At 38.4% G+C, this 26651-nt stretch overlaps 1 protein-coding gene and 1 pseudogene across 5 annotated transcripts in view; one reads left to right on the forward strand and one right to left on the reverse strand.

The window, feature by feature from the left end:
- ANKS1B (ankyrin repeat and sterile alpha motif domain containing 1B) overlaps positions 1-26651 on the reverse strand; it is a 1075523-nt gene that overhangs the window by 1010761 nt on the left and 38111 nt on the right. The gene's annotated exons all lie outside the window — the stretch shown is intronic.
- LOC124501204 (proteasome subunit beta type-5-like) lies at positions 18102-18796 on the forward strand (annotated as a pseudogene).

The following is a 26651-nucleotide window of genomic DNA, read 5'->3' on the forward strand; positions in this document are numbered from 1 at the left end:
GACTCATCCAATGAATGTCTGTCAGCCTTTATCCTTGGCTACTTCAAGGTTAACACAGTAACATGTGAAGAGAATAGCCAAGGTGGCAGGGATAGAGGATATGCACTGGCACAAAAGCATTCGCCCTCTCTCACCAAGGCTGATCTAGCTATTTTACAAATATCAAATACCTGTATGTGTTAGGCACCAAAAACATAGATATGTAAACTAGGAATGTAGTATCTATTCTGAGTGTTAATGTATGAATAGAAGTTAACTGGGAAAAGAAGAGAAGTAAGAACATTCCAAGAAGAGGAGATGGCATATGCAAAGCCATTTGGAGGACCACATCAAGTTTGGTAAGTCTAAATCCATAGGAGAAAGCCAAGATAAAGGCAGAGGTAGATCATTAAACACTCTGGATACGAAGCTTTTATAATGAAGGTGACTGGTAGTCATTAAAGGATTTTTAAATAGAAGAAGGTCATGATCGGATCTGTGTTTTAAAAAAGACTTTCTGGCAGTAAGCCAGTTAGGAATAATCCAGGAGAGAAAAGAGCTAAGGAAGTAGCATTTGTGACAGAGATAGACAAGAAGAAATGACATATTCAAAAGGGATTTTGAAAGGAGACCAAAACTTTCTAAAAGTAAGACAGAAAGACATCTAGGATGACTTGGGTTCTCTTATAATTCTTATATCCCCCTAGCAGAAATGTCTTCTAGTTTGAACCCTTATTTTATATCTACCTTAGTGGAATTTTATTTCCATACTTATTTATTCACACATCTCTCTCCTCATACTGGTGAGTTCACTATGGGCAGAGATTATAGTTCATTCTCTTTATACTGTCAGCAGGGCCAGAACTGTGAAAGGTGAGAAAAGTAAGGAACTCACTTCTGGGTTCATGCCAATGTAAGGCTGAATCTCCTTTTTTTAAAGTTTGATACTTTGTTCATCATGAATTTTTTTTCCACATACATTTTGAATTTTTTTAATATTATTTGTCTTGATCACAGAGTTTTTTGGCACTCTCTTAAATTTCACACACCAGGCAAATACCTCACTTACCTCATACTAGTTCCTGCCTTAACTCTTAGTGCCTAACACAAGCAGGTACTTAAGTGCATGCTGAATGAAGGAAAAGCAATCAAATGGCACAAGAAAGATAGTGGTGGGCCATTCACAAAGAAAGGAGGAGCCAGAGACTTTAGGGGGAAATGATGTGTTTATAAGGCATGTCAGAAGCACTGCTTGGTGCATTATCTTATAGATTCATTTATTATTCACAAAGGCAGCATTTATAATAGGAAATATTAAAGGCTGACAGTACTCAAGGAAATATTCTAAGGATATTTTCCTATTATCTTTTTTACACTTATATTAATATTTGAGGTACTGCAGCAATATCCAGTTTCTCAGCTCAGCTTATGAGTTAACATTGCTTAGGACACCAAGATGAGCTGTTCATTACACAAATGTATCATTAATACTGAAATCTTTGATATTACCCTACCAAATACCATATCAGCAAGGACTAACCTGACCTCTTTCTGTGAAACAGCATCCCCATTACCTTAATGTCTTTATCCCTGCTCACTTTTCTTCATAGCATGATTGCCATTTAAAAAGGTGAGCTCCATGAGAAGATGTGATTTGCCTGTTTTATTAGTAAGTTTTGTCCTCAGCACCTAGAATAAATACCATTGATGGTCATGACAAAAGGTAGGAGGGTAGCTGGAGAAAGGCTTACACTGAAACAGAAATACGACAAAGAAAATAAATAAAACCCTATATGAATATAAAACTAGGAGCCAGGAGCTCACAAGAGTGTAGCTGAAATCCCTAGGGGTCAAGAACAAAGATGCAATTGGTAACCAGAGTAATGAACTTGAGAGTTTACCTATGGTTACCTTGGGGAGGTTTTCCAGTTAGGTAACCAGTGGGCATAGGTTTTTACAGCTTTTGACTAGATAAGAACCAAATCTCTGCAGAAAGCTGGTACCTTCAAAGGGTTACCTGCTTGGGTATCACTGCCACACCAGAATATGGGGAAACGACAAAAACAAAACAAAAAACAAAAAAACCCTTGCCTCAGCCTGGGTCCTGGGAAAAACGAAAAGGTTTTCACACATGGTCTAGGAATCCCAAGCCAAAAAACTGAAATAAGTATTGGTTCTGGAGTGTGCTAGTTATCAATTTATTGTCCATTAGCTCTGAATCCACCCTTCTTTGTCCTGTGTTGTCATACTGGAGCTGCACCCTATAAATATTTCTCTTGTGTCCAATGGTTCAATGTTAAGCTTTGTCAAGAGTATCCTGAAGGGACAGGCTAATCAGCCCATTGAGAAAAAGGTAAACTACTTCAAACTCACCCTGCAGATCTTGGAACTTGTCAGACACCATAATGATAAAATAATTCCTTATTACAAATCAATCCATCTCTCTCTCTCTCTCTCTCTCTCTCTCTTTCTGTGTGTGTGTGTGTGTGTGTATGTGCGTGTGTGTGTGCGTGTTGGTTCTATTTCTCTGTAGAACACCTTCAGTGATCTCCCTATTGCCCACTTCCCCGTGAAAGCCTTCCCCTAAGCAGCTACTACATTTGAAAGGTATTAACTCCTCTTTTCCTCTTCTCCATCCTTGCCATCCCACTACCTTCTGAAAAATATTCCTACCCCATCTCTGTAATTATGTAGTTAGAATATGAGCTGGCATCTTCTTGAAAAGACTGCCAACTCTCCAGGCCACAGTTGTTTGGCTGGTGCGGAGGAGGAACATCTGATCAAAGCTGGGCCAATCAGAAGCCTTACATGTATAGGAGATTTTTTTTTTTTTTTAGAAACTGAAGAGAGTTGATTGAAGTCCTTGTCTGCTAGCAGCCATGTGCAGGAATCAGCATTAGATTAGAACTAGAATGCAGAATTTTAAGAGCATGAAGCAAACACACCGAAGTAAATGCAAAAGCTGAGAAAAAGAGCCCCACTGATGATACCCAATTCCCCTGTCCCATTCACTCCTGAAGCTTAGCCTTACCCTGCCTCTCTCTGTCTCAGTTATAGCAGTCAATAAATTCCCTTTTGTTCTAAACTGGTTTAAATCAGGTTCCAGGCAACTGCAACCAGAGAAGACACAGTAAATCCCTGTGTGCAAATCATTATGGAAATTTATATAATTGAATTAAACACAACCAAACTAACTTCAAGTATTTTACACAATCTGTTTTCCATAAATTGATATTTTTCAAAAAATTAAATGTATTCAGTATTTGCCCTAAAAACATCATTAACACTGAGGCTCTTCAAATGCAAAATTTACTCAAAACGAATCTCTCTTTGCTTGTATTTATAAGGAACTTACCAAATCAGAAAGCACAATTAGAAACCATGATGAGCTCTATGTTCCCTGAAGAATACTATGAGATCCTATTAAAAATGCTATATAAAAATACCATAACAAAAAATACTATAAAAATTCCATAATCTCTGAATCTTTCCGGAAAAATATACATATTTACAAAATGAAGACATCAATATCTTCTCAGTACTTAAAGTTTTAAATTTAGTGTGCTTTTAGTGAGTCGGATAAAAGCTGAAATCTACTATCTTCTTATATAACATAGAATCCCTGTTACAGAAAAAGCATTTAATTATGAAGTGGTTATTAATACACAGGTCGTATCAAAAATAAACTGGCCCTGAATTTCCTCCTCAACAAGATCAATGTCATCTTATGCAATAGGAAAGATGGTGGCTTGGATAACTAAAATTCAAATAAACACACAACCTTCAGTACTCAATTCAACTGAATTCAAAGTCTGTAACCATCTGCTATTTTATAAAGTTGGTAACAATGGCTGATTTCTCTAATCTCAATCCCTATATATTTTCCTGAATGATGTGCTAAGCAGCACAACTGTGACTAAAGAGAACATAAAAGAGAAAGAAGCAAACACACATATGCACTTCAAAAATAAACTTGATAAGAACTTAGTCACGAAGGGTTTGTGCACTCTCGGGATCACTTCTTTCTTATTCATTCTAATTTCACCAAAAGGAAAGAGAATCAGATACTCTGAGAATGGGTAAGAGAAAAAAAGCAAGCTTGGAAGTAGTCAATACTTTTAATAAGGCAACTGAAACAACTAGATGCTGAGAGGTAAACAAGTTACTAAAAGCTTTAACAAAATACAAGGCCCCAGAATCATGCACACAGATCACAAAGGTTAGGTAGTCTATGTTTTCATTTTATAGAATTTCAGGAAATGTTAGCAGCTTCACTTTCCCAACAGCATCCTGAGAACAAGTAATAAATATAATATCTCAAGTTCAGTTCAAAGAACTGAAATTCATATATAAATTGAAAACCCTTTATTCTATTGCAGTATTCCCAAACCCATCCCCATTAAGACACTTCACACACACTGCCAAGAGAGTAGCAAAGGGATTATCAGAGAGGATAGAAAGGATGCACCTGCTAATATTAATATCCAATTCAGAAATATTTTTCCATGTGATTCTAATCCAGTAAATATGTTTTACAGTTATAAGCCTTTGGCATTTTGTGATATACGACATTCAACCTAAACAATGAAATGTTCAGAAAGGTTTTGGACCCTACTAACAAAAGCATTTTAATCAAAGAGTCTGTCAAAATGAGATTAGAGTTAATATAGGTAACATCAATGAAAGGTTTGGTGGGAAAGAATAAATTCAGTAAGTCTTAAATACTTAGTTGCCTCAGGAGATTAATACAAGAAGGAAAAGTCATGGATTCTTCATATATCTCACAATGGGAGAAAAGAATGTATATATAAAGGAGGAAGAGCATGTAAACATATATGCTTGCCTATGTATAGAATCTTTATAGAGGATACACTTAAAACTGAAAAGAAGTTGCCTCTGGACCAGAGGCCTGAGGGACCAGTGAATTGGGCTAAGAACACTAACTCTTCTTATATATTCTTTCATCTTATGGAATATTTGAATGTATGCATGTTCAATTCAATTCAACAAGCAAATTTAAGGGGCGCCTGGGTGGCGCAGTCGGTTAAGCGTCCGACTTCAGCCAGGTCATGATCTCACGGTCCGTGAGTTCGAGCCCCGCGTCGGGCTCTGGGCTGATGGCTCAGAGCCTGGAGCCTGTTTCGGATTCTGTGTCTCCCTCTCTCTCTGCCCCTCCCCCGTTCATGCTCTGTCTCTCTCTGTCCCAAAAATAAATAAAAAAAAAAAACGTTGAAAAAAAAAATTTAAAAAAAAAACAAGCAAATTTAAAATAAAAAGCATAAACCATGAATACAAATAACTCCAATGAAAGTAAAATATGTAAGTTACATGAAAAAGATACAAAGTATACTGGAGATTCAGAGGACAAAAAAATGATTCATCTACGGAAATGAGGAAACTGTCAACAAGGAGATGGTATGTGAGATGGGCCTTAAATGATGGGTAGAATAGATATATAACAGAAATCATTCCAGGAAAGAAAATAACTGAGTATAGACACAACATTGGGAAAGGATGGGGCATGGAACATACTCCTTTAGAACGTACGTTTAGGAACGTACTCCTTTAGAAACTTAAGTCACATAGAAGGTGCCATATTCTTTTTCTAAATGGCTGCATAACAAATTACCATATAATTAGAGCCTTAAATCAACATAAATTTATCATCTCATGGTTTCTGTGGTCAGGAGTCCATGTTAGCTTGGTGCTCTGCTCAGGAACTCATTAGGCTGAAATCAAAGTATCTGCCAGGGCTATGGTTTCATCTAAACTGTGGTGTCCTCCTCCAGGATCACTGGTTGTGGACAGAATTTAGTTTCTTGCAGGGTTGAGACTGACTCCATTCTCAAATAATAATAATACCCTTTTTGATTAAAGTCAACTGATTTGTAACCTGATCACAGGTGTGATAATTCATCATATTCACATATTCACAAGTTCTGCCAGCACACAAAGAAGATTATACAGAAGCAACTCAAGAGAAGGGGATTATACTTGACGTGTACATCAGAGAGTAAGAATCTTCGGGAACATCTTAGAATTCTGCCTAACACAGATGGTAATAGAAGCTGAGAATAAAAATTCTCTAGGGCTATACACCAAAATCCAGCTAGTTTTCCCTGCTATTTTTCTGTTCCCAAAGATACTGCTGCTTGTAAAAGGTGTATACATAATCACAGTTGCAACCAAGAATCTTCCCGCATTTGGTAACTGTCTATTCTTTGTTGATGGTAGTCACTTCTTATATAGCCATTTTACTAACTGGAATATCCATTCCTCTCTCAGTCTTTAATTCAATATGAACTATTCCTACCTCTGAATGCAGTGATTCCTGGCTGGCTTCTCTGTTACCATTAGATTAATACTGAATTTATTAAGGACTTGCCTGACTCCACAAAAACCTAGAGTCTTTGTTGTATATTTTCCCATTATTGGCTTTTATTTCCCTTGTCTCGTGTTAGTTCATGCTACCTAACTAAAATGCTAAAATCAAAGCAATTTTAGGTATTCCATCTTATCTATTCAAGAAAGAATTGCTAATATGCAAAATGTTAGTTCTATGTTCTAGGGCAATATGGATCATTAAGTATATACGTAATTAATATCTCTACAATGCTGAATGTGATTCTTTACGAGCACAAGCCTTAGAGTTAGAAATACTGACTTCTTTGATCTGGCAGCTTATATTTTTCTCATAGACAAAATGAAAAGGTTTATTTAGATTTAGAAGGCAAATATGCTGATAGACAAAGAAGTAGAACACCATGAAAAGAAGGCCACCTTATACAACTATTAGTCTCTCATAACAAGATTCTAGATCTTCTCAGACAGCCACTACCACTGCTATACTAATTTAACAAGGTGATCTGTATTCTCCATTTTTTTTATTTAATTTTTTTTAGGTAAACTTTATACCCAATGTGAGGCCAGAACTCACGACTCTTGAGATCAAGAGTCACATGCTCTACCAACTGAGCCAGTCTGGAGCCTGTGTATTCTCCAATTTTAACCAGAGCACAAGTATGTCTTCTTCCAAGAAAAGGAGTATTTATTACAAATTACTGTTTAAAAAAATAAATAATTTAAAAAATTTAAAAATTACTGTTTGATGGTAGAGATGATAAAATGTCACACATTGCTAGCAATAATTAACATTTTAATAGTCTTGGCTTATACACAATGGCTTTCAATTTGCAAACAGATTGTCAGATCAAGTACAAGAGTTTCAGCTTTTTTTAGTAGCAGTTTCATAGCGTTAAGTAATTAAGCCAACAAATACCAAATGAGTCCCTACTAAGTGTAAGACACTGTCTAGTAGGTGGGTGATAGTGGAGAGGAAAAATTACAGGAAGAATCAAACATGAATCCTGACCTCAAGTTATTTATAGTAAGTGAAAAGAAAACCCAATTTTCCTTTCCCTTCTGTAGCAGACAGACCCTTTAGGTGATCCCCATGATCCCCAACTTCTTGTATTCCCGTCCTTGTATGACCCTCTCCCCTTGAGTGTGGGCAGGACCTGTACCTTGTTTGTAGACAAAAGAATTTGGTAAAAATGACAGAATGTACATGATTATCTGCACTTAAGTATGTGATTATGTTACATACTATTGTAGGTAGCACCCACCTTGATGGAGACTCTCTCCTTTGCTGGCTTTGAGGAAACAAGTGGCCATGGTCAGAATGCCACGTGACCGGGAACTATAGGAGGCTAGTGCTAGGAGCTGAAGCCGACCTCTGGCTGACAGCCAGCAAGAAACTAAAGCCTTGAGTCCTACAGTAAAAACGAACTAAATTCTGCCAACAACCTGAGTAAACTCGGAAACTGTTCCTTTCCCAGTCAAGCCTCAGCTGAGAACTACGCCTTGGCAAACACCTTGATTCAAGCTTTGTGAGTCCAGTAGAGGGCCTACAGAAAATGTGGGACAATAAATGCATGTTGTTTAAAGGGACTAAGTTTATGGTAATATTGTTACAGAGCAATAGATAAACTAATATATCTTCATTCTTATTCAAATTGCTCACATAAGAGGCAAGTATCCTAAATATCAAGTCACCACTGGTAAAATGAAACCGAAAAGTAGAATCAGTTACACAGTCGCACTCTTGTAAAAAGCAAACTCCAATTTGTTGCCAATATTGCCAAAAGGACCAGGCTGATTACCCAATTAACAGTTCAAAAACTAAAGATCAGCTGCTATTCTCAGAAAGCAACCAGCTTCCATTTCCTGACTAAATCATCAGAATGAGCCACCAGGCCTATTAAGTATGAATGTCAAATGTGAAGGGTCAAAGGGCACCACAGAGCCTGGTAAAGATGACCAGCTTAAGGTGTAGAAAAAACTCTCATTCCCACTTACGCAAATAGTAAAAACATATAGCTCCTAGTAAAATATAGCTATTTTCTTTCTTGTCTAAAAGCCATCTTTGCTTATATTTTTTTCTGTTTTATTGAAGTATAACTGACAAAATGTAAGCTATTTAAAGTGTACAACATGATGATAAAAGGATTCCTACAATCAAATTTATTACATATCCATCACCTCACATATTTAGCTCTGTTTTTTTATTTTTTTATTTTTTTTTAACGTTTTATTTATTTTTGGGACAGAGAGAGACAGAGCATGAACGGGGGAGGGGCAGAGAGAGAGGGAGACACAGAATCGGAAACAGGCTCCAGGCTCTGAGCCATCAGCCCAGAGCCCGACGCGGGGCTCGAACTCAGGGACCGCGAGATCGTGACCTGGCTGAAGTCAGACGCTTAACTGACTGCGCCACCCAGGCGCCCCAGCTCTGTTTTTTTACACCACCTTTTCTTAAATGAAATGAGGCCCTGTTTGGGGACATGCATTCATTTTACATAGAGAAAGTAAGCCTACTACCATGTGAAGGTTCTTACTATCACTTTTTCAGAAGTCCCATCATCACAGGCTCACTGTAGCACAAATTTTTTTCACAAAGAGTACAAGTCACAGATTAGCACAATTTTATCAGGACAATAAATGTCACTAAAAACAATTAACAAGATTTTTTAACAGTGAGAAGAAGGAAAAGTACTCAACCGTCACTGTACTTATTTAACACTTACTTTTTAAAAATGTTTATTTATTTTGCGAGAGAGAGCGAGCGAGAACGAGCATGCGCACACACACTAGGGAAGAGCAGAGAGAGGGGGAGAGAGAATCCCAAGCAGGCTCTGCACTGTCAGCGCAGAGCCCAACATGGGGCTCAAACTCACAAACCATGAGATCATACCTGAGACAAAATCAAGAGTCAGATGCTCTACCAATGGAGCCACCCAGGTGACCCTAATGCTCACTTTTTAAAGAGTAAAGTTAGTTACTTGTTGTAAAACACAAAATGCGTGACAAAATATATGCTTAGAGTAGTTTTTGCCTTTACAAAAGGAGATTCACTACATTCTATCATTTCATTTTTCTGAGTATAGCAAAAGTGAATCAATAACCTATTTCCAAATGGTCAGCTAATAAAATTAACTTTATATATTTAAGAGAGTTATTTATTTCTTTCAATTATAGACACACACACAGGCTTTTTTTGTAAATCATTAACACTTAAGAAGTACTTTCACTGACACTTCAGGTAGATAAAACATTCTGGTTGTCTGAGAAAACCATTCCTATAACATTAGTAAATGCATAATCACATTTCCAAATTGCAGCAAATAAAAACAAAATAATTAGAAATAATATACATTTACTCTAAATAAAGCCTGAGGACACAACCAGAGATGAGTGTGCAAAGCATAACCTGATCTGCGTACTTCCACAGTGCCGCAAGGTATCTCTCTCTGAGTGCTCTGCTTGCAAACATCTAGGTCAGTCCTACGGCTTAAACAACAATGTCCTAAATAGGGCATGAGATTAAATCAAATGCCCAGTAATGTAAACCAATGTATCTCCTAGATATAATGAGGCACTAAATGTAACACTGTTAAAAACCAGCTGAGAGAGGCCAAAAACAAACCAAAATGAAAATATCTGTAAGGCTTTCTAAAATAAAAAATTTTAAATAGAGTAAATAAAGAATAACCTACAGATAGTTATTCTCACCTTAGTGAAGGGCAAGCGTCACATATGGGTCTCTCACCTACTACTTCTAGTGATTAGTAACCTGGTAAACCACACTCATGTAAATCCAGCCCACAGTACAAAACAAGTAGAGTAACTGAACTCAGCCTAAAATGACAGTTCTATCATATTTGCTGGAATACTTTCTAGAGGCCTCTGAACCTTTGCTTTTTTACACCCGTGATATGCACCAATAATTGACTTAATCACTGATCTCTGCTACTAAGATATACAATGACATACATGGCCATTCTGTCTCACAACTATGCCCTGACACGCACTAAGCACCCCACATATTCAAGAGAGTGAACTAAATAGGTTTTGCATTATACAGAACAAGGGTCTACAACTTTTTTCTGTAAAGCACCAGGTAGTAAATATTTTAAGCATCATGGGGCCACATAGTCTCTGCTAGAGCCATGCAACATCATGGCATAAAAAGAGTCTTAGAGAATATGTAAATTAATGGATATGGCTGTGTTCCAGTATAACTTTATTTACAAAAAGCAAGCTACAGGCTAGATTTAAACTATAAGCTATAGTCTGTCAACTCCTGAGAGTAATTCTCAAATTTTTCTCAAGTCTAATAAGTGGCTGAAAAATCTGCCTTTGGTAGAGAAAAGAAGAAAACCTAACAATTTTTATTCTATCTTTAAATTACCAAGATCATATACTAGTTATACAACAGACCTAGGGATCTGTGTGACTCCTTGAATGAACACTATGGTAGACGAGAAATGAAGAAGGGTGAAGATGGTCAGTAATATTAACCAACAACAAATAGTTATTGAAAATCATTATACCCACAAAAATTATCTGACCTAAAAATATTGTATCTTTCCTACAAATATTTAATAATACATACCTTCCCTCTCCCACTTTTTTCCATCCCTTCTATTGCTTACCTTGTATAAAAATAGATAAAATAAGCACCCGATGGTAGTAATAGCTTCCTAACTAGTCTTCCTGCTTCCAGGAACAAGCTACCTAAAACATAGTTCTGTTCTACTTACAGTAATTTGCCAATTTAGCAATGCTTAAGCCTGTGGACTTGGGTCAGAGAGAACTTAGTGTGACTCTAGAGTCTATAATTTATTAGCTGTGTGATCCTGAGCAAGTCCTTTAACCTCTCCAACTTCTATTTCCTTATCTACAAAATGGTTATAAAATCGTAAAAAGAAAAAAATCGTAAGGTTGTGGTAAAAAGTAAATAAGGGAATTCAGATAAAATACTCATCAAAATGTCTGATACATTGTCACCATTCAATAAGTTTATGCTATGATTATGGTAACCGTGGAAGTAACATGTTTTAAAACATATCTGCAAATTCTTTCAAACTCCTCCCATTGAGAAGTAGGATCTATGTGCTCTCCCCCTGAATCTGGGTCAGCCTTAATAGGTTGCTTATAACCATGAGAATGCAGCAGCGGTGACACTGTATGATTTCTGAGACAAGGTCAGAAAAAGCCACACAGCTGCTCTCTGAGTCTTTTGAGACACTCGCTCTAGAGTCCCATAAGAAATCCAGGTACTCTGACATTGCCACATTGGAGAGAACATATATAAGCACTGCTCAGCTGAGCAACTGTCCAACATCATCTGCCAGCTATTTAAGTCATCTTGGTCAACTAATCCAGCTGAGCCTTCAAATGACCACAACCATACAGATAACCATAGCCAACATCTGACTGCAACTACCTGACCACAAAAATGTGAGTCAAACAAGATGTTACTTTAAATAATTGTTTTAGGTAATTTGGTAGGTAGACAGCAATAGCAACCAGAAAAAAGGTTAGTATAAAAGTGATGTAACAAAAATCAAAAACATGTAGCATTGGCCAGGTCCCTTAGCAGCCTCACAAGTAACCCAAGATAAAGACAGCCTGGCTTGAAGAGGTTGTGACTTTTACCTAATGGAGTAGACTCCACTTAAATCCACCAAAAAAGCAAAAACCTCTTATAGGAACTGTATTGACAAAGGTATTCCCAGCTGAAACTTAAATAGATGGAGTAAGTACAAAATGAAAAGAAGCCTTTGGATACCCAAACTTTTATAGGTAGGAAGCAGGCCAAGAAAGCTACCCAAATGCAGACATATAGCATTTCTTAAGGAAATGAAAGAATGATTCAAAACCAAGCATCTGGAACCCAAATGGCAGAACCAAGAGCAATGGAGAACCATTTTCTTTTTTTTTTTTTAATGTTTGTTTATTTTTGAAAGGGAGAGAAACAGAGTGCGAGCAGGGGAGGGATGGAGAGAAGAGAGAGACACAGAATCTGAAGCTGTCAGCACAGACAGACACAGACTCTGAGCTGTCAGCACAGAGCCCATCACGGGGCATGAATCCACGAACCATGAGATCATGACCTGAGCTAAAGTCAGACACTTAACCAACTGAGCCACCCAGGTGCCCCAGTGGAGAACAATTTCTCATGGGAAGTACTGAACACTAATCACAAAACTGGCAACATCTTCCCAGCTGGATTTCAAAATTGCAATGGTCTCATGATTACTATGTTGTGCCTCTCATTTCCCCCGTTTTAGAATGGGGGTGTCTACTGTGGTTGTCCCACCCCTAAATCACTACTGTGGGGAACAGATAACATCTTTCTGGTTCACAGGTCTTCATATCAAAAGAAACCATATATGAAAGATGGCACATTGGGAGACTCATGTGCACATAGAGTTGATTTAGATAAGAGGATCCTGAGCTCATGCCAGAATAAATAATCCTTTAAGATGGAAGAGGACTTTGGAGGGAATAAATTTTGCATTTGAGAGAATTATAAATAATCTGTAGCCAGTGGAAAGACATGGTGGTTTTAAAACATGTCTGTAACTTTTAAACACCTCTTTGACACCTCTCCCATCAAGAGGTGTGGTCTATGTCCATTCCCCTTGAAGCCAGCTCAATTTTAATGACTAGCTTTTAACAATAAAATGCAGCAGAAATGACACTATTATAACTTCCAAGTTTGGTCATAAAAGCCCATGAAGCTTTTGTTTGATTCTCTTGAGACATTTGCTCTGAGTAAAGCCTGCCACCATGTAAAAAGTCTTGACTACCCCAAAAACATCATGCTGAAGAGGCCACATGTAGGGAATCTGGTCAGTAGCAAAACTGATGGTCCATCAACAGCCAGGATCAACTACCAGCCATGTGAGTGAGCCAGATCAGAAATCCAGCCCACTTACATCTTTATATGGCTTTAGCACCAGCTGACATCTGACTGCAACTAAGTGACAAAGCCTTAAATGAGGAACACCCAGCACACAGATTACTGTCCAGTAACAGATTACTGACCTACAAAAACATGAGCAATATAAAATAGACATTTTAAACTTCTAAGTTTTACATAATTTCTCATACAACAATAGTAACCAAAACAAGAATGATGATGTCACTCTCTTTCAGTGGCTTCCCATTATTCTTGGAAAGAAGTTCGTTTTATAAAATTTACATGGTCCTGCATGATCCAGTCCATTTACCTTATTGCTTAACTGGTGAGTGGTCTTACCTGAGACGTCACTTCCTCCAAAAAGTATTCCCTTTAACACCAGGTATAGGGTAGGGAACCCTTCTAAGCATTCTTATAACATTCTTTACTTTCCCTGTTACAGTACTTGCTATGCTACAAATTTATTTACATTATCTCTTGTAGACTCTACATCCTCTACAGGTAGGAATCACATCTCTCTCATTAACCAATGTGATGCCAATACTCAGTGTATATGATAAGCACTCATATAATTTTGTTAAGTATTACATGAATAACACTATTATAGGGTAGAAAAACTAGAAATAACTAATAGCAAACAAGACAAAATAGAATAAGTTAGTAATATAGGTAGGTACAAATAATCTACTGTAGGAGAATGGGGAGGGAAGACCTCTCTGAAGGAAGAATTTCAGTGAGATAGCTTTTCCTGGAAAAAGTTTATATTAAAAGGATTAAACACTGGGGTGCCTGGATCATTCAGCTGGTTAAGTGTCTAACTCTTGGTTTTGACTCAGACCATGATCTCATGATTCATGGATTTAAGCCCCACATTGGACTCCATGCTGACAGTGCAGAGCCTGCTTAGAACTCTCTCCCTCTCTCTGCACACCCCTCCCGCTCACACTCTCTCTTTCTCAAAATAAATAAACTTTTTAAAAAAAGGACTAAACATTAAAATTTAAAGGCTACCTAAAAATTAAAGAATAGGTAAAATGCCTGGCTCCCACAGGCACAGGATTTTGTTTATAAGTCTAGTTCTATGCCTGTTCAAAGGAATTTGAAAATATCTGATTCAAATTTGTTTTGAGATCTACTATTTAAACCAGGTCTACATCCCAGAATGAGGTAATCAAATAAAAAAACTACCCCAAACATACAAACTTTCATTAATAGTCATGAAACTAACAAACTCTCAACTTTCCATTAAATACACATTTCAAAAGTACTTGACTTCCTGATGAATACCCTACAATAGTTTACTAATTTAATAAATAAGTGGGAAAAAGATAAATGGCTTTATAGATAATAATAATTCTTTTTCTTGTCCTAGAAGCACTATTATTTAAAATTAATTATTAAAGCTCTAGTGAAATTAGACACCGAAGTACTATCATGAAATTAAAGACTAGCAGATTGGATTTTATTAAAATTAAAAACTTCTATACATCAAGAGACATTATGAAAAAACAGAAAACCAAACTACTGATAGGTAGAAGATATTCACAATACACCTATCTGCCAAAGGATTGGTATCCAGAATATATAAAACACTCCCATAAATCAATAAGATAATCCAATAAAAAATAATCAAAAACTTTGTGAAAAAGTGGTAAAATATAGCTACAAATTATTCCTATCCCGGTATATTTGCCCCTTTGCAATGTGGCATAGCTGCTCCTCCAATGTGGGCTGGTCATAACTCACATTAATCAAAAAAAAATACGGTGGAAGTGAGGTTATATAACTTCCAAGACTAGGTCTTAAGAGATCTTGCACCTTCCACTTTTACCCTCTTAGAACGCTATTCTACCATATAAGGAAGCCCTACTCCTTACCAGAGTATGAGAAGTCATAGGAAAAAACAAAAAACAAAAACAAGGTGCCCTAGCCAAAGCCAACACAACTGACAGACAAGGGAGTAAGGCCATCTTGGGCCTTCCAACCCAAAGAGACCACCCCTAGTTCTGCAGCTGCATAACACAGCTCAGACAAAACCAGGAAAGGAACCTCCAAGTCAACCCATAGAGTTGTAAAAAATAATAATAAACCGTTTTTACTTAAGCAACAATAAATAACTGAAATAGGTATGACATGGCACTTCATAAAAGATGATATCCAAATGGCCAATAAGCATATGAAAAGGTGCTCCACATCATCATTCATCAGGGAAAATACAAATTAAAACACAAGATATGACGACACACCCATCAGAATAAAAATTCAAAAGGTTGACAGTATCAAATGTAGGCAAAGATGTGGAGTACTGACACTTTCCTACATTGCTGCTTTGAAGTGTAAATTTGTAAAAAAGTTTTCTGGAAAACTATATGGCAGCATTTGGCAAAACTAAAATTATGCCCACTTTGTAACCCAGAAATTCCACTTCTACATTTATGCCAAACAAAATGCATATCTATGTACATATACAAAAGTATATACACATACACACCCAAAACATGTGTGCAAGAATGATGATGGAAACACTATTCATAAGAACCAAAAATTAGAAACAATCCAGTTGTTCACCAACAGCAGAATGGATAAATTGTAGTATATTTATACAATAAAACTACACAACAAGTAAAAAGTACTACTACAATTTGCAGCAGCAGGCATGAACCTCAGAAATAAAATCAGTAAAACAAGCTAAACAAAAAAGGCTAGTTAGTATAACTGCATTCCATTTATATGAATTTCAAAAACAAACTAAGTCAAAACTAATATGAAGATAAAAGCCACAACAGTAATTACCTCTCAAGGGCCGCCCATTGACTGGGAAAGGGTATAAGGCAGCCTTCTAGGGTATTGGAAATGTTCTCCATCTTGACCTGGGTTCACAGAGCTGTACCCAAGATTTGTGTACTTCACTTCACTATATGCTGTACCTCATTAAAAATTGTTTAAATATCCTGCAAACCAGTTCACCATTCTAATGGCACAGAAACAGTACAGAGAGCAAAAGTGCCATGACCTACATAAAACAGAAAGAAAACATTCCCACTGGACCTCCTTTGCGCCTTGGTGATATCAAATACCATGACAGTCAAAATGCAGGTATGCACAGAGCAGCAATAAACTAATGACTACATTAGTGCCAAGTTTGGGTGGTACACATGATATCCAAACCATTTACATGAAGCTGAAAGTAAACAGGACTTAAAGAATTCATGTTGCTGCCCTACAAATTTACATGAAACAATCTCATAGGTTTGAGTTTTATAAATATACATCAAAATATAATTATCCCTTAACTATCTGTTTGAGACTCAACATTTATATAGTCTGGAGTTAGGTAAAAGAATGAAAATGTGAACTGTATTTGGTCCATCTATGTAGTCCATTTAGATGAATGGTAATCACATACTGCTAATGAGATCAAAGTTGTAGGTTACAGCCTCGCAGGGGTCAGTTCCATGCAAAAACTAATGCCCTTTGGCATAGTCATAACAATGCTTTCCACTGTCTATGGTTTTTATTACAAGAATCAAAAAGAAAAGACACAGTATATGTAGTCAGAATTGCATGTTACAAGTATGACAATTTAAAGCATACTTGATTGTTAGCACAGTTATTATTAACATCACTAAATAAATGAGTTCTCCCTACTTCTATATGAGAAAATCAGCAGGATACCATAAAGAAACTAAAATTAGATGTGGGTTATCAAAATGTAGAAGCAAAAAATCTAGCAGACAAATTCAGCCAAATTGATAACCTCAAGAACTGTGTCTCAAAAAAGACTACTCATATTTTCTTATTATATGTTATGTTTAAATTGTATTCTTCTGGGGGCGCCTGGGTGGTACAGTCGGTTGAGCGTCTGACTTCAGCTCAGGTCATGATCTCACAGTTCGTGGGTTCAAGACCCACATCAGGCTCTGTGCTGACCACTTGCTCAGACCCTGGAGCCTGCTTCAGATTCTGTGTCTCCTTCTCTCTCTGCCCCTCCCCCGCTCACATTGTGTCTCACTCTGTTTCTCAAAATTAAATAAATGTAAAAAATAAAATAAAATAAATTGTATTCTTCTGTCCTCCCCACACTGCAGCAATCTACATTAATAAAATTCCCAAATCTAGTTGATAGGTCTATTGTGGAGATTAAAATGAGATTATGTAGTAAATTTTTAAAAAATCATCTGTTTAAAATTCAGTAAATACCCAAAAGTTATAATTATTGGCAAACTTAACTGGAATTTAATTTTCTAACTAGCTGTGTGCCAAATAAGTTTAATAATTCCTAAAAAAATAAAAAGTGATTCTTGGATTAAACACGTGAGAAAACTGACCCCCAATACAACTTATTTAATTCATCCAACTTGCTGTAAGAAATATACTGAGATACTCAAGAGTGACTTAAAGTGTTTCAAATTTGGGGTGCCTGGGTGGCTCAGTCAGTTAAGCGCCCGACTTCAGCTCAGGTCATGATCTCACAGTCCATGAGTTCAAGCCCTGCGTCAGGCTCTGTGCTGACAGCTCGGAGCCTGGAGCCTGCTTTGGATTCTATGTCTCCCTCTCTCTCTGCCCCTCCCCTGCTCATGCTCTCTCGCTCTCTCTCTCTCTCTCTCTCTGTCTCAAAAATAAATAAAAACATTTAAAAACAAATTTTTTTAAGTGTTTCAAATTCCACACTGTTCAAATAGCTTGTAAGAGAAAGAATATTCACATATAATAATACAAAGTAAAAAGTCAGGTGAATCATGAGAGGATATAAAGTGCAATCAGAAGTTGGAGAATGAATTCCAGCTGAGATAAGGAAAGGCGTCACCAAAGAAAGGACATTTGAGTTGGGTTTTAAAAAACAGCACAGAATATGCAGCATTATGGTAGGAAAAAAAAAAAAAGGGGAGGGAGTCCCAGCAATGGCCTGAGCCTGGCCACGCCCCACTGGAGTACCCTAAAAGAGCCAAGAATACAAATGCTATAATGGAACCACCACTCTGGCCTTCAAGTTTCAACATGCAGTCACTGTTGCAGCAGACTCTCAGGCCACAATGGGTACCTATATAGCCTCCCAGGCAGTAAGGAAGGTTATAGAGACCAGTCCCTACCTGCTGAGCATGCAGCTTCTGGGAGCACCTATTGGCTCAGCAATGTTGAATCTATGAGCTTCAAAACAAGGAATGTATCTCGGTAACAGCTGCCTTCAAGCTGCTTGTCAAGATGATATATCAGTACAAAGGCATGGGACTGTCCATGGGCACCCTAATCCGTAGCTGGGATAAGAGAGGCCCTGGCCTCTACTATGTGAACAGTAAAGGAAACTGGATCTTGGGATCCACCTTCTCTGTAGGTTCTAGCTCTGTGTATGCTTATCAGGTCATGGATCGGGGTTCCTCCTGACCTAGAGGTGGAACAGGTCTATGATCTGGCCCATCGAGCCATCAACCAAGCCACCTAGACAGATGTCTACTCAGGAGGTGCAGTCAACCTCTACATATCCAAGAGGATGGCTGGATTCCAGTCTCCAGTGACAATGTAGCTGATCTACATGACAAATATAGTTGACCTACCCTCTGAATGAGGGTGGATGAGACTGCTTGCATTTCTTGGAGTGACTATTGTTGGTAATGTGAATACAACTCCCCATCCTATAGTGGAGAGATCCTCAATTATGTTGATAATTTTTTAAACTCTGGTGCTGTTGACCTCTATGTATTACCAGTTGTTAATGACCTGCTGCTGCAGAGGTGATTGTTTTACCTTCTTGAACATTAACATTATGCCTTTCAACCATGAATGAATGAATGAATGAATGAATGCTTTTTTTTAAACAGCCTTGCAGTGAAATAGTTATATGTGTAATTACTTATTTGATGTCTCTCTCCCCAAATAGACTTCAAGTTCTGAAAGGGCACTTTTCAATATTTCAATTCTCTACAGTTTCTTTTTAATTTTTTTTTCAACGTTTATTTATTTTGGGGACAGAGAGAGACAGAGCATGAACGGGGGAGGGGCAGAGAGAGAGAGGGAGACAGAATCGGAAACAGGCTCCAGGCTCCGAGCCATCAGCCCAGAGCCTGACGCGGGGCTCGAACTCACGGACCGCGAGATCGTGACCTGGCTGAAGTCGGACGCTTAACCGACTGCGCCACCCAGGCGCCCCAGTTCTCTACAGTTTCTAGCAAAGCATCTGGTACATGGTAGATATTCAGAAAATATCTGTTTTAATAAATGAGTAACAGAGGCAGGAAAGTAACAATTTGCCTAGAAAATAAAGAAGAAAGGGATATGAAGATGAAAAGATTATTTAGGGCCAAACCGCAGAAGTCCCTGAAAAGCAAACTGAGAAATTTGTACTTTATTTGGTTGTTAATAAAGACTCATTGAAGTTTTTCAGGAGTGCAGTGACATTACTGGGTCTGTGCTTTAGAAAGTATATCTAAAAGCAATACTTATAGTAGATTAGAAAAAGAGACAACAAAGGCAATCACAAGATCATTATAGCAGTCCAGATCAAAAATAACAAGGACTTAAACTGGAATTTAAAAAAGCAGTGGGGGGGCGCCTGGGTGGCGCAGTCGGTTAAGCGTCCGACTTCAGCCAGGTCACGATCTCGCAGTCCGGGAGTTCGGGCCCCGCGTCAGGCTCTGGGCTGATGGCTCGGAGCCTGGAGCCTGTTTCCGATTCTGTGTCTCCCTCTCTCTCTGCCCCTCCCCCGTTCATGCTCTGTCTCTCTCTGTCCCAAAAATAAATAAAAACGTTGGAAAAAAAAAATTTTTTTTAAATAAAAATAAAAAAAATAAAAAAGCAGTGGGAATAAAAAGTAACAATAGTAATAACCATAGAGATATTACATGGGTGACATCAACCTATCTGACCAACACCTTTTGGGCACCTACTATGTACCTACCAGACACCATGCTAGGAGCTGGAGACAGGAAATAAAAATAAGCCATAGCCCTTTATTTCAAAGAGCTGATGGTTTCCCTTAATTGTTCCAGTAGGGAAAACTGACCAAAAATACAATGAATGAAGAAGAACAGAAGTCAAAGACTCTTTAAATTTTTAGTCTAGATGACTAAGAGAATGGAACAGCATTCAGAGAATAGAGCAGAAAAAGGTAGGCAGGGAAGAAAATATGGGCAGTTTTTGACATACTGTATAGGATATCCAAGTAGAAATGTTCAGCTGGCAGTTACAAACTCAAGACTGAAAAAGACAACAGAGGTAAGGTCTTACAGTGTGGGAAACATCTGGCATAAACATGAGAGCTGAAGTTCAAAGCTAGAAAAGATAAGAAAGGATGTTACAGGTAGAAACTTAGAAAATATCTACATTAAAAAGATGGGGGAAGGCACAGAAAATTTAAAAAGAGGAATAATTATCAGTAAATCAAACCAAACCAAGACAAAAGACAGCAATCAGAGAGGCAGAAGGAGAAGGACCATCAAGATTAGGGGAACTGTTTCCAGAGGCACGGACCATCAACAATACTAGGTGCAGCAAAGAAATCATGGAAAATTAGGACTGAGAAAAAAAGATCACTGGATTTGGGAACAAAACAAATGCATTAGTGACATTTGAGAGAGTAGCAGAGTGATAAGGAAAAATTCTGTTTCCAAGAAGTTGAGGTATCAGTGAATAATGAGGCAGAAAAGACAGCTAGAGCAAACCACTCTCTTGATGTCTGACCATGAAGAAAAAGAAAACGGTGGGAGTCTGACAATGAAGAAAAGGAAAGAAAGAAAGAAAGTGATGGGACAGTAGTTTGATAGGAATAGCAGAAGGAGAATGATTTTGTTTGGATACAGAACGATTACATGAGTTACATGTCATTAGCAGGAGGGAAAGGATTAAGTGGGCAAAAAATAAAATCACTGTTTTTAGAACAGGAAAGAACTAGAGAAAGGAAACAAGAAACGCTGGTAAAAAGACAAAAAAAATACATAAAATATTTGATTTATTCATTCATATATATTTATTGAGTATCCATCATGAACTTGAAACTGGAGAATATACACTGGAGAACAAGAAACAGTCCTTCCAGAGGAAATGGAAGAATGCCACCCTAACATCCATTCCATTCTTTCTGTTGTATAGCAGCCAAGCAACCTGGATAGAATTAACTCTAACACTAGCAAAAGGAGTTGTTAATCTTGAATGGCCTCAAGAACCACCATAATCATTATCTGCCTTATCAGGATACTTGATTCAGGAATGGGCACAGAACCCTAGTTAATCCTATCAGAAGGAAACCAGGACTTGATTTAATGGGAAAAGGGGCATTTCTGAGTGGCAAGATACACTGAGGGGAGGTTTGAAACAGCAGCAGCCATTTTGCTACCGAAAAGCCAGCTTATTATGAAGGCAACATCAAAGAGGACAGAGGTGAGAGAATCACGAAAGAAAAATAATAAAGCTCTGATCAACTACATCTGAAACCCATCCTTTCTTTGGTCTTTAAATTACATGATCCAATAAATCCCCTTCTTTGTTTAAGGCCATTTAAGTAGAGCTTTTTGATAATTGCGAGGGACAGCATTCTAATTACAAATTTGATACCACTATAGGCACAAAATTGTTGTAAAAATGTAGCATACAATAGGGCATGCCCAGTGCAAACTCTAGACTGAATCCTCTCTACACTCTTCTGGCTTTAGATGTCCATGGTTCTAAACTTTCAACCTAAAAATGCCCCTTCTTTGGTAGTCCTTTCTTGACCTTTCACCCTTTGCTCCCAAGCTGGTTTTGTCTTCACTAATCCTTGAATCCCTAGTCTTGGAGCAGTAGAGTGCTCCCCCTCTAAGCATCAGACTTCACCTCCTCTCCATGCTCCAGAATCAAGTGAGAGGTGCCTATGACTTCAACCACAACCACCTTACTAAGAGAATTCTTAGCCCTAGGGATTATCCTTTCTGCAAGTTTGTTCTTGTGGCTCAGTCCAGAATTTCTATCTTTTCCTCAGCCTCACTGAATTGTCTTCCTTCAAAACTAGACTTATTGGCACAAGAACAGACACCCAGATCAATGGAACAGAATAGAAAACCCAGAAATGGACCCACAAACATATGGCCAACTAATCTTTGACAAAGCAGGAAAGAATATCCAATGGAATAAAGACAGTCTCTTCGGCAAGTAGAGCTGGGAAAACTGGACAGCAACATGCAGAAAAATGAACCTGGACCACTTTCTTACACCAGACACAAAAATAAACTCAAAATGGATGAAAGACCTAAATGTAAGACAGGAACCCATCTAAATCCTCGAGGAGAAAACAGGCAAAAACCTTTTTGACCTTGGCAGCAACTTCTTACTCAACACATCTCCAGAGGCAAGGGAAACAAAAGCAAAAATGAACTATTGGGACCTCATCAAAATAAAAAGCTCCTGCAGGAGAAGGAAACAATCAGAAAAACTAAAAGGCAACTGACAGAATGGGAGAAGATATTTGCAAATGACATATCAGATAAAGGGTTAGTATCCAAAATCTATAAAGAACTTCTCAAACTCAACACCCACAAAACAAATAATCCAGTGAAGAAACAGGCAAAAGACATGAGTAGACACTTCTCCAAAGAAGACATCCAGATGGCCAACCAACACATGAAAAAATGCCAACATCACTCATCATCAGGGAAATACAAATCAAAACCACAAGGAGATACCACCTTATACCTGTCAGAATGGCTAACATTAACAACTCAGGCAACAACAGATGTTGGTGAGGATGCGGAGAAAGAGGATCTCTTTGCATTGTTGGTGTCAATGCAAGCTGGTGCAGCCCCTCTGGAAAACAGTATGGAGTTTCCTCAAATAACTAAATATAGAACTACCCTACGACCCAGTAATTGCACTACTAGGCATTTATCCACGGGATACAGGTGTGCTGTTTTGAAGGGACACATGCACCCCAATGTTTATAGCAGCACTATCAACAATAGCCAAAGTATGGAAAGAGCCCAAATGTCCATCGATGGATGAATGGATAAAGAAGATGTGGTATACACACACACACACACACACACACACACACACACACACACACACACACAATGGAGTATTACTCGGCAATCAAAAAGAATGAAATCTTGCCATTTTCAACTACGTGGATGGAACTGGAGGGTATTATGCTAAGTGAAATTAGTCACTTAGAGAAAGACAAAAATCATATGACTTCACTCATATAAAGACTTTAAGAGACAAAACAGATTAACATAAGGGAAGGGAAACAAAAATAATATAAAACAGGGAGGGGGACAAAACAGAAGAGACCCATAAATATGGAGAACAAACTGAGGGTAAATGGAGGGGTTATGGGAGGGGGGATGGGCTAAATGGATAAGGGGCATTAAGGAATCTACTCCTGAAATCATTGTTTCACTATATGCTAACTAATTTGGATGTAAATTTTAAAAAATAAAAATAAAATTTAAAAAAAAACTAGACTTATTAAGTACCTCCTCCGGGAAGTCACTGCAGGTCCCCTTCCCACTGCTCATTGGCCCTCAGATGCTGCCTCCTCAGGGTTCCTGCAACACTTGGTACATGACACCTCTAAGACACCCAGACACGTAAGGAGAGAACTAGACACAATGTGATGTTGCTCCTACTGGGACAGGGACCACAGTTTATTTTATTTGTGTTTAAACAACATGTAGGAAGGAAATGAACATCACTTGTGATATGGAGGAATGGATGCTGGATTCAAAGCAAGACACATGGCTTCCAGTCATGACAGGATTTCTTACAAGCTACAGGGCCTGTCCAAGCATCTTCATCTACGAGGAATTCATCACTGGGTTGTTGTGAGATTAAGACACACAATGAATCTAAAAAATACTGTAGTCCTTTGAGAATGATACCTGAAAATATTTTTAATGGATATTCAATGGAGGTAAAGGATGCCTTCTTACTAGGAAGTAACTGGAGACACAAATAAGTGAAAAACTCATGACGTGGTCTTTAAGCTGACCTGGAAGAACTCATACGATTTAGGCATGTTTAAAAGGAAATGGGGTGGAAGAGGTAGCCAGGCAAAGGAAGTAATGAGACCAAATGCTGAGGAACAAGCGCCAATTCAGCAGCAAATTTTATTCAGGGATTATTATGTGTCAAACATTGTTCTAAGTGCTAGGCATTGAGCAATGAAAACAGGCAAAGTCCCTATCTTCAGAGGGTTTAAATTCTAACTTGGAAGAACAGAAAATAAACACAAATAAATATACAAAATTATTTCTGATAGCACTAAGTGACATGAAGGTAATATGCTGTGGTGACTGGTGGCGGGGGGGGGGGTACTCTAGATAAGGCAGTAAAGCCATTCTGAGGTGATAACATTCTTCCATGTGAGAAGAGAGTAATGAGACAGAACCAGAATAAGGAAGAACAAGCCAAAGGAAATAACAAATGCAAAGGCCCTGTGGCAGGAAAAAGTTTGCCATATTTGAGGGAGATAAAATGGCCAGTGTGGCTACAGCAGAGTGGACAAGGATAAAAACAATATGAGGTTAAGGCTAAGGTCATGTCTAAGGAATAGTGAGGTATCAATTTGGACTGAAGTTGAAATAGTAAATGATCCTAGAAAACTAATTTGAGGCTAAGGATGCCTCACAGATATTTCTAATAAAGTAGGGTGACTTTGGGAAAGTGCTGGGCACTTGATCTAGAGCACCAAAGCAGCATGGCAAAGACTGTTGGCATTCTCTTACTACAGAATGTCTGAGGAGAAAGTCATCTAGCACACCTTCCCTATTGAAGGAGGAAATGCAACCCAGAAGAGGAAAATGAGGTCTGTGGGCAGGGGGAGGTGAGAGTAAGTCATAATTAATGTTCACCAACACATAGGTCTCCTCTACTTCTGGGTACACAGGAATAAAAATGTGTAACTTTAGGACCAAAGCATTTAACTGTTGCTGCCCAGTCCTCCAATCCTGCCATGGTAATCGCCTGTTAATGTGGAGGAGGTGCCATGGACAAAGGCACTGCAGAATGCTAAACCAACACCTGGAAGAAGGTACCATAAAGAACCCAGATCCATAGTAAATTCGCAAGAGAGAAATAAACTCTGGTTGTGTCAAGTCATTGAGGCAGCTGAGGGTTGCTTGTTACGGCATGATCACCTAACCTATAATGATTACTACAGAATACAGACAATATTTTTATAGGTTATAAAGAGTAGAGTAGAGAGGCTTACTCTGAGTGGGGAGAAGAGAATGTGAAATACTACTCAATGCCTTTGACAGATGGCATTTTTTGTGACAGTTCTCCATCTTTCCCTACATCAGTGACCTTTATCAGATGTGCATCTTTGCAGTTCCTCCTCCTAATATGATGGAGCATATATTAATCGACTTGGGCTACCATAACAAAATACCATAGACTGGGTGCCTTAAATAACAGAAATTTATTTTCTCAGTTTTGGAGGCTAGCAGTCCAAGATCAGGATGACAGGTCCTAGTAAGAGCTCCCTTCCTGGCTTGCAAAGGGCCACCCTCTTGCTGTGTCCTCATATGGCAAGGGTAGGGGAGAAGGCAAGTGAGCTCCTATCAACCAGCCAGCCCTCTGGTGCCTGTCCATGTAAGGGTACTAATCCCATTATGAGAGCACCCCTTTAAGATCATATCCAAACCTAATTACCTACCAAATGCCCCATCACCGGGGTACCTGGGTGGCTCAGTCAGTTGAGTGTCCAACTTCGGTTCAGGTCATGATCTTGCAGTTCGTGAGTTCAAGCCCCACACTGCTGTCACTGCTGTCGGTGCAGAGCCTGCTTGTATCCTCTGTCCCCCTCTCTCTCTGCCCCTCCCCTGGCTCGCTCGCTCGCTCTCTCTCTCTCTCTCAAAAAATAAACATTAAAAAATTTTTCCAAAGTCCCCATCTCCAAATACCATTACACTGGGGATTAGGTCTTCAACATAGGAACGGGGGGCAGGGGCGGGGGCACACAATTCAGTCTATAGTAGCATATATTCTCCCACCCCCTAATTTGTGGTTTGGCCATGTGACTTGCTCGAGCTAACAGAATGAGGCAGAGATGACAGTATATGCCAGTTCCAAGGCTATGCCTTAAAAAGCTCTGACATGTTTCCACTTGCCCTCTGGCACCTCTGTCATGGGCATGAGAAAAGTATGCTTTGGCTAGATCACTCCACCAAGGAGGACAGAAACATGTAAAGTCTTACCAGTACTAGCACAGCCAACTGGTATTTCAATAACCTGCAATGAGAATAAGATCCACCTAGCCACCAAACCTAAACCCCCCGGCTGACCGGGCTCAGCCTAAATGAGTAGATGCATGAATGATAAATGATTATGTTTTTAATACAACATACAAACATGAGTTTGGGGGTAGCTGGTTAGAAAGCATTATTGTGGTAATAGGTAACTGGTATAACACCTATACAATGTCTACAGAGCACAT

This window comes from Lynx rufus, unplaced genomic scaffold, assembly GCF_022079265.1.
Source record: "Lynx rufus isolate CCGP_SWC_20201006 ecotype Redwood Valley unplaced genomic scaffold, mLynRuf1.p SCAF_7, whole genome shotgun sequence".
Taxonomy (NCBI): domain Eukaryota; kingdom Metazoa; phylum Chordata; class Mammalia; order Carnivora; family Felidae; genus Lynx; species Lynx rufus.